This window comes from Aphelocoma coerulescens, chromosome 3 (genome assembly GCF_041296385.1).
Source record: "Aphelocoma coerulescens isolate FSJ_1873_10779 chromosome 3, UR_Acoe_1.0, whole genome shotgun sequence".
Classification (NCBI taxonomy): domain Eukaryota; kingdom Metazoa; phylum Chordata; class Aves; order Passeriformes; family Corvidae; genus Aphelocoma; species Aphelocoma coerulescens.
The window spans coordinates 9,123,555-9,137,347 of record NC_091016.1 but is presented as its reverse complement, the minus strand read 5'-3'; the positions used below and the strand labels follow the sequence as shown (position 1 = coordinate 9,137,347).

Genomic DNA, 13,793 nt, shown 5'->3' with positions numbered 1-13,793 from the left:
CACCTTTTGCTGCTTCTTTTGCCTCTCTGTCCACCAGTTCATTTCCTTCTTCCAATTCTGAGCTCACCTTTTGATGTGCCTTAATGTGCATGATTGCTACCTTCTCAGGTAGCTGGACTGCTTCCAACAGCCACATTATTTCTTGTGCATGCTTGATGTTCTTTCCATGCAAATTTAACAGTCCTCTTTCTTTCCAAATGGCCCTGTGTGCGTGTACAACTCCAAAGGCATACTTTGAGTCTGTATAGATGTTTATTTTCTTTCCTTTTGCTATCTCTAAGGCACGGGTTAGGGTGATTATTTCAGCCTTTTATGCAGAGGTGTTTTTTGGCAGGGGTCCGGATTCTACAACCTCCCGGCAGGTGGTAACTGCATACCCAGCATGCCGCTTTTCACTGGCATAGCTGCTCCCATCAGTGAACCAGGTCTCTGCATCATCTAAAGGGGTATCCTTCAGGTTCGGGCAGCTGGAGTAGGTGGCTTCGATAGTTTCCAGGCAATCATGGCATACTGGTCCTCCTTTTGATTTCCACTGAGAAAGGAAGCTGGGTTGACAATGTTAGTTACCAGTATTTCTACATCATCTTGTTCCACCATGATGGCTTGATATTTCAGGAACCTTTGTGGGGGAGAGCCAGTGCCCACCTTTCACTTCCAGCACCACGGACACCGTGTGGGATACCAGCACAGTCATTTTCTGACCCAAGGTGAATTTGCGTGCTTCTTGGATGTTTAGCACGACTGCTGCAACGGCTCTGAGGCACCCAGGCCATCCTTTGGCTGCTGCATCTAGCTGCTTAGAGAAATAGGCAACTGCCCATCAGTATGGGCTCAGGTCCTGTGCTAGTATTCCCAAGGCAATCCCTTGTTTCTCATGGGAAAATAGAAAGAATGGCTTACTCACGTCTGGAAGTCCTAGAGCTGGAGCTGACATGAGGGCATTCTTAGCTGGCTGAAGGCCCGCGTGGCCTCCTTTGTCCACTGGAGATCTCTGCTTTCCTTTGTAATGAGCTCATATAGTGGTTTCACGAGCAGCCCGTAATTGTAAATCCACAGTCTGCACCATCCTGTCATCCCCAGAAAAGTCCGTAACTCTTTCACTGTCTGGGGCTTTGGGGTTTGGTATATTGCTTCTTTGCGGTTTCGCCCTAAAGTTCGCTGTCCAGCACCGACTTCATAGCCCAGATAGATCACTTTCTGTTTTACCACCTGAGCCTTTTTCTTAGATACCCTGTACCCTTGGAGTCCCAGAAAGTTTAAGAGGCTTACCGTCCAGGCTGTGCAAGCTTCCTCTGTTTGGGTAGCTATTAAAAGGTCATCCACGCATGGCAATAGCTTCCCTTCTCCTGGTGGGGCTTCCCAGGACTCCACGTCTTTTGCGAGCTGTTCTCCAAACAGGGTGGGACTGTTCTTAAATCCCTGAGGCAACACCGTCCATGTGAGCTGGGTTTTGTGCCCACTCTTGGGGCTTTCCCATTCGAATGCAAAAGTTTTCTGGCTGGCTTCATGGAGAGGGAGGCAAAAGAAGGCATCCTTTATATCTAAAACAGTAAACCAAGTTAGCTCTGGTGTTAAGCATGTTAACAGAGTGTAAGGATTTGCTAGCACAGGATAGAGATCCTCAGTTGTCTTGTTAACAGCCCGTAAATCCTGTACCACCCGGTAAGACCCATCAGGTTTACTGACAGGCAAGATAGGAGTGTTGAAATCAGACTGGCACTCTTTTAACAGTCCCAGCTGTAGGAATTTTTCAGTTATTGGGCTAATTCCTTCTCTGTCTTCCCTTTTGAGGGGGTACTGTTTAATTCTAACTGGTTGTTTTCCCTCTTTAGTTTGATCTGTATTGGGGTTGCATTTTTGGCTCTCCCAGGTACATCTGTGGTCCAGACTCCTGGGAATACTTGACTCATTACCTCTTCTCTAATTTCCTCTGCAGAGTCTTTGGTTGTTAATATTAAGCTCAGTATTTCCACATACTGTTGGTCATTTACCTCCAGAATAATTTCCCCATTCCTAAAAATAATGGTTGCTTGTAATTGTTCCAATAGATCTCTTCCTAAAAGTGCTTTTGGAGAATTGGGTAAATATAAAAACTTGTGAATACCCCATTGTTTCCCAATTTTATATTTCAATGGCTTGCAAAAATAAGCTTTTTCAGATTGACCAGTTGCTCCATGTACCACAATATAGTCATCCCCCACACGCATTAAACCTTTATTTAAAACTGAATATGCTGCCCCCATATCAACCAAAAATTCTATTTCTTTTTCCTTTTCCCCTAGCTTCATTATAACCAGTGGATCTGCTAGGGTACAGTCCCCTGGTCCTCTTCAATCTCCTTTCACATGTGCAGCCACCCTCCCTCTTTCTCGGTTTCCTCTGTTCTGGCGGTCTTCTTGTCTTCTTTCTGGGCACTCGTTTTTCCAATGACCAAACCTCCTGAAAATCACGCATTGGTCTTTACCTAGCCAGGATGGGCCCTGTCTGGGAGGTCTCTGTCTGGGGGGTCCTTTTCTAGGTTTTTCTCTATTTTCTTCCCTTACTACTGCTACTAATTTCCTCATCCCTTGCTTGTAAATTTCTTCTCGGTTACTGAATACCCTATAAGCTACATCTAGTGGAGTTTCCAGGTTCTTCCCTTCTGGCCCCTGAAGATTTTGCAATTTATGTCTGATATCTCCTGTGGATTGTCCTAGAAACAAGGATACAAGCTGTTGTACCCCTACCTCGGTCTCAGGATCCAGCGATGTATTGCGGCACATTGCATCCCTCAGATGATCCAGGAATTCGGATGGTGACTCGGAAGGACCCTGTCTTACTGCATACAAAGCTGACCAATTTAGGGTCTTGGGAATAGCCCTTTCCACCCCTTTTGCTATCCATTCTTGATAACCTTTTAATTTCTCTAATTCAGCTGTTTTATTCGGACTCCAGTGTGGTTCCTGGAGTGGGAAGTAATCTTTTGTATCTAATTGTTGTGTTTTGTAATAGTCTTCTGCCAGGTCTCGAGCTGTTTTCAAAACTAACTGTTTCTGTGTCTGTTAGTCCACCCAATAATAATTGTATATCAGCCCAATCTGGATTATGCTGTTTGATTATAAGTCGCAAGCGTTCAGCAGTACCTGCTGGATCACTTCGGTAATTTTTGGCAATATACCATGCATCTAGGTCAGCGGTAGAGAAAGGTACTCTAATCAACATTGTATTCCCATCAGGTGCCACCGCCTCTCTCAGGGGCGCCATCAGTACCTGCTTCCTGGTTCAGGACAAGACAGGACTGCCCGGGGAAGAGGGGGTTGGCGTTGGTGTTCCTTCCGAGTCTGCATCCTCTTCCCTTCTCCGAAGGGGAGGCTTAAGCAAATTGGTTAGTTCATCATCATCTTGTCCCTGAGCTGCTGCTTGATAGACTTCGTCTGACCTTGTACATCTCTGACCTATACTGCACGACAAACAATACCACTTAATTCTTCCTCGGCCTTTTTTATTTTCTTTTTCTTTAGCTAACATCATAGGATCACTGAGGGGTTTAATTCCACAATCTCTCTACCATTCAGGGTGATTTTGGAGAGAGAAAAATGCATCAGCATTGGAAACTTCTTCCCATTTACCTTCCCGTCTCAGAAACAGCATTAACTGTAGCGAGGTATTATAATCTAGAGTTCCATTAGATGGCCATTTTGCTCCATTTTCTAATTTATACAGTGGCCACCATTGAGTACAATATTTTATAAGAGTTCTTTTATTTTCTGTGCCTCCAGCTCCTACTAGCTCTTTCCAATGTGCCAAAATACAGCCAAGCGGGCTTGCTCGGGAGATTTCCTTACTCTCTCTGGTTCTCATCCTATTGAGAGTACGAGTTCACTCAAATACTGTGCTACCCCCCTTCGGGTCACTTGTATAGAGTATAAGTCACTCTTTAAATTCTCCTATGCCTTCTGCCAAGCCTGCTTTGCTGCCACTTGCAATCTTCTTCAAAAGTCTTTACTACCTCCTTCCAATCTGTTTCTAGCACACTATTTTAGGAATGTGATGCTCCTTGCCACATAAAAGTTTTAAAACAAAATGCTCCTTGCTTTCCCAGCACTCTGGGCACAGATCTCTGCTTGCTAAATAAATTGAATTGTAATGTCTCCGACTTCTACAAAATCCGCACTGAGCTAAAACCCACAGCCGGTGTAGGGCTGGAGTCTTCTTATACCCACACACAAAGTAGGGAGTCCTTTCTATCACTCGTGCAGATAGGACACATGAATGGAAAGAGTCAGGGCTATACTTGTACCATATAACTACTGAGGGATGGGGGCAACAACCCCCTCCCTGCTTAGCCACTGTCGTTTCTATCTCCATCTCCTAGTTTTATCTCACTTCCACCCAAACCTTTCTTTGCACTCTCTCACAGTTCTTTCCCTGTTTTCTTCCCCAGCCTCCCAAATCTCAGGTACCAAATGCAACTTTCCACATACAGTCTTTAAAATCTCAGGCTCAAAATCAACTTCATTAGAGTACCCCGATAGCACTGAGACCATAGGCTTTGCCACCTGGTAGAAGAGCAGTACCACCTCCTTTTACAAACTTTACACTGTATTAATACCCATGCAACATGCCACCCTCCCATTGAATAAAAAGTTCTGACACATCCACACAAACAAGCTATTCCACGTACTCTTTCAAATCCTAAATCCCCCGCTGCTGGTTGTTCCCAGTCTAGAGTCACTAATCTTCCTGCAGAGGTTCTGTATATTCCCTCTAAAGGAACTCGTTCGCCTCTCCTCTCTATCCAATGTCCTATTGGATTTATAAATTCCCACAAATCCAGACCGAACCACTGAGGGGGAGGGGTTCTTCTGAACTTTCGCCTAGCCATGATTCCAAAATCAACAATTAAGCACCTCCCCAAACAAATGCTTCAATACTACACACTCAAACAACACATGGCAACATGCACGTCTCCAATTCACAAACGAATAGGCAAGCTAATATACAGCCACATACACATAAAAGCAATCCAACAACAACCAATATCCACACAGAGATATAAGCAACACAACAACATTCAAACCAGCTACTAGTAGCAAAAATGTTCACAACACTCACTTCAGGGTCCTGCTTATATTTTCCCAACACAGTAACGAGTTTCAGCGGGACCCCCCCCGGAATCACCCGATCCGCTCTCAGGATCGCCAGCAGCCACTCTATCAGTCAGTGATTCCCCCTTGCTGGCTCCGGTAGCTGGTTGCTTGCAAACCCCACCTTAACCTCACAGGGACTACGCTGTGCGTGGGACGTCTCCTTGCGGCTTACCAGCAGCCCTGGCCAAACGTATGACTTACAGGCACCCTAAATGCAAAACATACCGTTTATCCGCAGTTTCAGCAGGTCATTGTCCCTCCGTCGCAGTGAGCGAGCCAAGGGGCGGAGTTCTTCCAGGAAAGCCCTGGCGTGCGCCTAGGACGTCTGCTCCTCAGCTGATCCTGCAATTGGACAGAGTTTCTCCTGGCTGCTTGCCAAAATGATGAGTGGGGAAAGACTCCACTACTAGAATAAGTAGTAAAGTAGGTATGTTTATTCCAGCGCTGGGACGCATGGGGGATAATTCCTCCAAAGTGATGCATGCCAACAGCTGCGTTCAGCTTGGTATATATCAGGTTACAAGATCCATATTCATTGAGTTTCCCAATACACCTATACATATTCATCGCCTAGCCCCGCCTAGCCTTGCTTTGTATTATAATGAGCCCAAAAGTCATTTACATCCGCGTTGCACTTGTGCAGTGTTGTCTGGTGGTCGTGGGCACGGGTCTCCGAGATGAAATAGGAGTCTTCCTCATCCTGAACTTTTCACCTTTCCTCCCTGCTCATGCTCTTTATGCCCCTGAGCTAAGTCCAAACTTCAAGACGGGTTTGAGTTAGCTTTAGGTTAAAAACAGGATCTTTGGTCAAGATTCCTTCCCTTTATCAATAGTCTCATATCTTCTCATCCTGCTTTGGCAGGCACAGTAAGTGTTGGGCAAGTGGTATGCATTGCTTCTAACAAATCAATTCTTAGTAAATCATTTAACCTCTGCTTCCCCATCCCCCTGATTCAATATTACAACTTGATTTTTGTGCTTCTTGAAGTGGAAACATGACTTTTTTCCCTCACAAAATTTTTTAGACAGAAATTTGCAACTCAAAGGAGAAAGGGTTGTCTAGGGTTGCTAAATTGTAAAAAACAGGTGCATAAGCTGACCTTTCGTGTGTGCAAGGAGACTGAGTCTGAGAGGAGGGTAGCAACTGTGACATTAGGTGTGCACAACTGATGAAATCAGTAGTTTAAGGACTCATGTGCAATCCATTTATCCCAGCTGTGTTAGCATTTAGTCTCACAGCATGAAGAGCCAGTTCCCTAAATACCTGCTTTTAGGTAACACTGATTAACTGCTGATATATGTTTCTGTTCATCACTAATAGCTGTTCATTTGACAATGTGTTAAAATTTTAGACCATCATGGAGTTTAAAAAAAATAAGAGGCACGGTAATTAATTGCCACTTCCTTCTATGGATTTCTTCCATCATTTGCAAATTCTGTCTAATGTGGTGTTTTTGTTAATGTAACTGAATTAACAATATTTTTTTACTCATAAGAACATATGGAAGGATTTCTAAAGGTAACTGAATTAATATTCACAATTAAAGTTTGTCATTTACCTTAAATATATCCTCACCTTAGAACAAGCTTTTGGGGTTTTGGGCCAAACGGTCAACCTTAATGTATTTAAAACAGAAACCTAGGAGTTATTCAAATGACCCATCATTTAGTGTGAGGAATGAGACAACTCTTTGTAGAAATTAAAACAATTTATTAAAACAGAAAAAAAATTGAAAAATTGCAAAAAAAACTAACAAAATATAAAAATTTGGGATCCAGATGGCTCGAGAGATATGCCCCAGGAGCGCAGGGATTCAGGAACTTTAGGCTTAAGACAGCTCTGAACCTCAGGTAGAGAAAAAAAATAAACTTGCAGTTTAGGCTGGTCAAAAAGAAATCTATTTCTAAAAGGCCCCTAGAAAGGGGTAGGCTTCTCCAGCACTGCCTTAGCAAGCTGGAGAGGATGGGAGAATGAGACTGACCACGTGTCTTTTCTTCCTTTTATAGCTTTTGCTCCGCCCACAGTCCGCCCACAGTCCACCCCCCTGGTTCAAGGCGGTTGGTGTTTTCCCCTTGACAGACCACCTCTGTCCACCAATGGCTCCTCCTGGTCAGAGGGGTGATATTAGTTGAGATAAGGGTCATGTGCTTATGGGGGGCTGGGCTGTTTGTTGCAACTGGGGTTTTTTAAAATCTGCCTTGAAACCAAGATACAAGTAAAACATAAAAATACATCCAACACATCTTAAAACACTTGTAAAGGTATACAGTAAACACAGGAAGACCATAAAAACTTGATTAGTGTACCTGGACTGATGGATTGATTTTAACATTCAATTTAAAAATATTAAGCTCAAATTAATTAAGGCACTTAATATGCAAAGACCAAGCACAAATAGGGATTTCATGTATGACATTTAGGATGAACTCTCATGTGCTTCCTGTTAAGTTTCTCTCTCCTGTCTTCCTTGAAATTTATGAAGTTAGGGACACACATCTATAACTATTAATTCTGAAAATTTAATTAATTTATTTAAGTTGCTTCCACCTAGTGAAGTGGCCACAAATGTTTAGAATTAATTATTTTTTATCTTCACTTGATAGTGACTAAAGGAATTTCATAGAGATTTATGAAATCTCTTTTTGAGATTACACTGAAGTAAACTGCAAATGTGATCCGAAATTGAGGTGTTGTGTAGACAGCAAGAAGTGCCTGGTAGTGCTTTTTGCCATTTATTTGCTAAGACTGGATAACCTAATTTGAGTTGATATTCCTAATGTTGGGAAAATTAATCCATGAACATCAGAGGTTTATGTCCAAAAAGGAGACAGAGGAGTCCTGTTACTTTATTCAAAAAAAGGCAAAAGCCATGAGGCATTCTCCAGGGGTCGCTCAAATTGTTAGAGGATGCAGCCCCCTTTTGATCCTAATTTCCCGACTTCATTTCCGTCTCTCTTTCCCCATTGACTGAGGTACTTGAGAGGTACAGACTTCCTGAAATGCTTAATACAGACCCCCTTCTAATGTATACCTCCCCCCCCCTTTTTCTTTTCCTATGGAATTTATGGTTCTTTCCATTGCTTCTTTATCTCTCAGTATCTATCTTTACCTATCAGCAAACCCACAGTTTGTTTGTAAAGACAAATCTCTCTCATTCCTTTCAATCCCTCCTCTTTTAGTTTCTCAGTAATTGTCTTTACAAATTTTAGTTATCATTGACTTAATTTTCTGTTCTTGGGTCTTTTTTTTGTTTTGTTTTGCATTTTGTTTTGCAGTTACTTGCAGTGACATCATATTCTGTCCTTTTGTAGCCATTTCTGGATCAGTAGGCATGGCTACTGCCTGCATCCCCTTGATCACATGTTGAATAAGTTGCACTAAGCAAGGGATCATGCATGGTTGTTCCAGTTTGGCCAAATTTAGAAATATATACTCTGAGAGAAGGCACAACCACCCCTCCCCCCACCAGGTTTGGGAAAAAATAAATTTTCCTCAAAGGAAAGTGAAAGAGATAAAACCTATTTATTTAACAAACACATGGGAAAAGGATAATAATGCTAAATAATAAAATCTCTCGCTGTGGAGGAAAAACCTGGGAAAGTGTAAGTGTCAGAGTCCTCCCTTTGGTCTCCTCGGAGCTGGGGCTTGGCCCAGGGCCAGGCCCTTTGTGCCCAGTGGAAAGTCCTCCCAATGTGCTCTGATGTCGAAGCAATCAAGCAGTCCAGTAGAAAAGGGAGAAAATCTGAAATTCCAGGGAAGGAAAAATGCAACTCTCCATCTCTCTCCAGAGAAAAAGCAGCTGAACCACTGGCCAAAAACTGTCCTCTGGAAAACAGCAAGCCAGGTCCCTCCTTCCTCCCCTGCCACAGCTGGGAAAACCAATTGCTATCTGTGTGTGACCTTGAACAAGCTGCAAACTGCTTTAATGAAGTTTTGCTCAGTTTTTCCTTCCCCCTCTCAGGCTCAGTTTAGAGGCATAGAAAGGCACAGAAATTAATTTCTGGGCATAGGCAGCGATATGGGATACATATCATAAAGTCACCCCAAGACAATGGTAAAAAGATTAAGGTTCCTGTGATGCCTTTTCTTGGTCTTAAAATCAAGAGTCATACATGGTTAGAAGGGGAAAAGGGATTTTACCCTTGTATTTATTTTAAGGATCATATGCATTGAAATGCACCCTGCAAAAAATGTCCCCCCCAAAAGATCGTGTATAACATTATAGGCTTTACTAATTAGCATATCTATCAAAGATTCCCCAGTGAGAGGCTCAAGTGAGCCCCCCTCCCCAAGGAGCCTTCCCCTGGATGGTTCTATCTTAGTTTACAGAATGTGTTCTGGAGAGGACCTTGGGGTCTGGGGCACCCTGATCCCTAGCTACGAAGCTTCTAAAATGTTTAGTCTCTTAGCTTGACAAACAAGTCCAAGAATGTAGAGAAAAAGCACTGAGAATACAGAAGTTGTAAAAAAGGTATAACGGGTATAAAAGTAAAGGCAAAAAATCTTCATGGCATCATCTACAGCACAAAAGAGGAAAAAAAAGCATTTGTTTAACCCATAGTCCACCAGGTAACCACAAAAATGTGTCTCATTCCCATCCTTTCCACGTTTGGACCTGTACATGATCTAACTTTCTTATTAATTTTGTTATTTGTTTCACCACTTTTGCATTGTCATCTATTTGCAAACAGCAGTTTGAGTCATTTAATTTTCCACACACTCTTCCTTCTTCTGCTAATAGATAAATGCAAAGATAAAGTCCAGTCACAAACACGTTTTCCCACGTATACGCTTCCTGTTCTCTTTCGACAATAAATGCCTCTTTCAGAAGAATGAAGTCGCTATGGACTTGCTTCTTCACCCCAAAATCCCGTTCTGTTATGGACCTCACTCAGGGTGCTGATTCACCATTTAGGCTCAACTGGGCTGGCCACCCATGACCACTCTTCAGATCCTCCTGGCCCTCCACAGACCCAACAATTGCTAAGGTTAAAGGCTTTTGCTACTTCTTCTCCTAAAACTAAAAAATTATTCTCCCACCTCTGGCCCAAACCTAACTGACAGTATAAAGGTAAGATTATTAAGAGAAACGTTCTAATGGTGTAATCTCCTAACCTAATTTTTCACTTTCACATTGTCTCTGAATCGTGCCAAAACCGGGCCAGGAGAGTCTTCAGAGACAGAGTCAGAGAAGTGGGTATTTGCTTTATTCAGCACGCTGGGTGTGTGGGGATCGCTCCTCCAAACACACACCCCGGTGCTTCCTACAACACAGTATTATGGGTTAAATGATGAATATTCATCACATTCCTTGGGACAGGCACGGTTATACAAATTATTTCTCGGAAGTCATTAATATCATTAGCATAAGGGTCACGCATGTGCTGTGTGTCCTGGTGGTCGCGCTGAGGAAGGCCTCTCCTCTTCCTTGGGGGTCTTTCTGATGAAGACCAGTAGTCTTCCTCACAGTGCACTTCTCACCTTTCTCCCTGGGCATGCGTAGTCCTTTGAGGAATGATTTAGCAGTCTCTGAGATAATCCTTGTCCCCTCTATCTTGACAAGATTAGGGTGAATTCTGTTTCTTAGGTTTTGTAATTAACATCTGCTGTCTGAACTAACATTTGCTGTCTCCCAATAGTTGTGCTTACATGAGTTAGCTATTGACTGCCCCTTCCTCATATCTGCATCACGTGTGGCGAGTGAAGGCACAGAAACAGCTTAACATAAAGAAAACACTGACAGTGAAGATTAGCCCCCAGTGACTGCAGATCTGAAAGGAGGGATGCCCTTACACACTATTCCAGCAGACAGTCTGTGGGCAGGTACATGGGGCTTCCCCCGATGTTGACGCACTGGCTGCTGCTCCGGTTCACTCCTGTGGGGTGTCAGTCGTGGCCTCCCCTCCTTTTCCTCCAGCTGAGATGTCCAAATCTCTGGGGCCTCAGAGACCTTGACCCGTGTATGATGGGTCCCCCCGTGTTCAGCTGTCTTGGCAGCTGTTTCTGTGGTCAGTAACACTTGGAAAGGTCCATGCCATTTCACCACCAGTGGTGCTTCTTTCCACTCCTTAACTAGGACCCAATCTCCTGGTTGGATGTTATGAACAGCAAGGTCCAAAGGCAGGGTCTGTGCCAGTTGAGCTTCCTGTCAATGAGATTTCACAAGAGACATTATCTGGGCCACATATTGGTTTAAATATGCATACCTCCCCACTAGGTTGAGAAGTACAAGGGTAAGGAATTCCAAACATCAGTTCAAAGGGAGATAATTGAATGTCTCCCCTGGGTCTGGCCCTTATTCTTCCTAAAGCCAGTGGTAAGAGCCGTACCCATGGCATCTTGGTTTCTATCACCAGCTTCAAAAGGTGTTTTTGTATTTTTCCATTCATCCTTTCAACCTGGCCCGAGCTCTGGGGCAGCCAGGGGGTATGGAGGTTCCATTGTGTTCCTAAAGCAGCCATAACCCCTTGAAGAATTTTTCCTGTAGAATGAGTTCCTCTATCTGAGTCTATTGGTTCCACAATCCTGTATCTTGGAATATTTGTTCCAAAAATACTTTAATACCTGATCCTGTCGTTGCTGAAGCAGTTGGAAATGCTTCTGGCCACCCTGTTAACTGACATACGGAAGTATCGGAAGATACTTAAACCTTGCCACTCAGACATTTCGGTAAAATCCACCTGGCATCCTTGGAAGGGACATACAGCCAGAGGCTTCCCTCCCCTGGCAATTTTCTTTGTAACCCTGTTACTGGTTTTAGCACAAATCAAACAACCTTCAAGAGCTCACTTTGCCAGAGTAAAAAGACCCACAGCAGCATACATTTTGAGGAAGGCTTCTGCCAGTCCTCGGGTGCCCCAATGACTCCTTTCGTGAAGTTGTTTTAATAACTGTAGGGCCAGAGCTTTTGGTATCCAGTGCTTACCATACCTTGTAAACCAGTTATCCCCTGTTTCCTCTGCCCCACTCTGTTTTAATTATCTCAAGTTCCTCTGGTGGAAGAGACAGTTTCTCTGGTAGCGGTGCAGTTGCTGGGAGCAAGGGGAGGATCTTAGAGATTTCTGGCAACAGTGCAGCTTTCCAAGCCTCTTCATCAGCCAGTTGGTTACCTATTGCCTCCTCTGAGCACCCTGCCTGATCTCCCCTGATGTGTATAATTGCCACCCTTTTTGGTAAATTCACCACCTCCTATAGGTGAGAGATTAAGTTCTCATGAGATAACGTTTTTCCCCTGCAGGCTAATAAACTTCTTTCTTCGCAAAGTTTCCCAAACGTATGCATCACCCCATATTCATATTTAGAATCAGTAAAAACATTCATTGTCTTGTCCCAGTATAATTCACAGGCTCTCACAAGCGCATACAGTTCCGCTGTCTGAGCTGACCACGTGGGCGGCAACCTCCCCCTTTCCTTTAATTCCCTTCAATTAACGATAGCGTATCCTGTAAATCGTTTCCCTTCAACCACTCTTGAAGACCCATCAATAAACACATTTTCTCCCTCAGGCCAGGGAGTGTCTCACAAGTCTTCCCTAGCCTGGGTCTGGAGATCTACCACCTAAATGCAGTCATGGGTTTCTTCCCAGCTCCCTCTCCAGGGCTGTTCAGACAGGAGGCTGGGTTAAACCCTTCCCTACTTTTCAATTCTAAATCTTCCCGTTCCATTAAACAAGATTCATACTGTAATAAGCGAGCGCTGGTCATACACTTAGAGGCTCTTCTCAGTTAACAAAGCTTTAACCTGATGTGACACTGTAAAAATCAGATATCCCGCCCCTTGTCAGTTTTCAGGCCTCTGTTACCATCAGAGCTGTGGCTGCACAATTCTGCAGACAATGTCAGCCTCTGGCCACTGGGTCTAACAACTTAGAAAAATAAGCAACAGGCCGCTGTGCTTCCCTTTTCTTTTCCTATGGAATTTATGGTTCTTTCCATTGCTTCTTTATCGCTCAGTATCTATCTTTACCTGTCAGCAAACCCACAGTTTGTTTGTAAAAACAAATCTCTCTCATTCCTTTCACTAATTAATCTGATTTTAAGAGACGCATTCCTTGCTAAGGGTATAATTTCATTATCAGATGGTAGGAATTTGTAGTGATGAGTTTAAGTACAGTTTTTTTCATACTGTGAGTGTAACGAAGTCCTTATTCTTTTTAAAAATGCTTCATACCAACTGACAGATAAATGCTTGGTTCTGAGGTGGTGAACTTGGAAGACTTCCATGTTACGACAGTAGTGAGACATCACTGACAATATACTTCTTAGTAGGGAAGTACTAATCTTGGTACCATTGTCTTTAAAATATGATAAGAATTACTCAGAATCTCATTATCTGTGACCTATACCTTAACTGATTAAATACAGTAATAGATGTGCATTGAGCAATATGAATTATTCAAGGTTCTTCCATCAGAAAATAGCTGTTGGGTATTAAAGTCTAATAATCCTGTTTTGAGTGACAATAAATTTCAGTGTTCCACATGGGGAAGAAAAATGTGAGAGTACAAATAATGGAGATCTGGAGCTTTTAGTGTAGCTGGATTCAAACCTGACCAGTTTGATCAGTAGTGGATGGACAAGTTTGTTCTTGGTCACATTTACGGATGTTCCTGTTGAATCTGCACCTGCTGGTGGCTTCCAAAGCACCGTTCAAGAGGATATAGA

At 43.3% G+C, this 13,793-nt stretch overlaps 1 protein-coding gene across 8 annotated transcripts in view; it reads left to right on the top strand.

Annotated features, from left to right (window-relative positions):
- LOC138107604 (kinesin-like protein KIF16B) overlaps positions 1-13,793 on the top strand; it is a 181,513-nt gene that overhangs the window by 77,926 nt on the left and 89,794 nt on the right. The window lies entirely within an intron of this gene.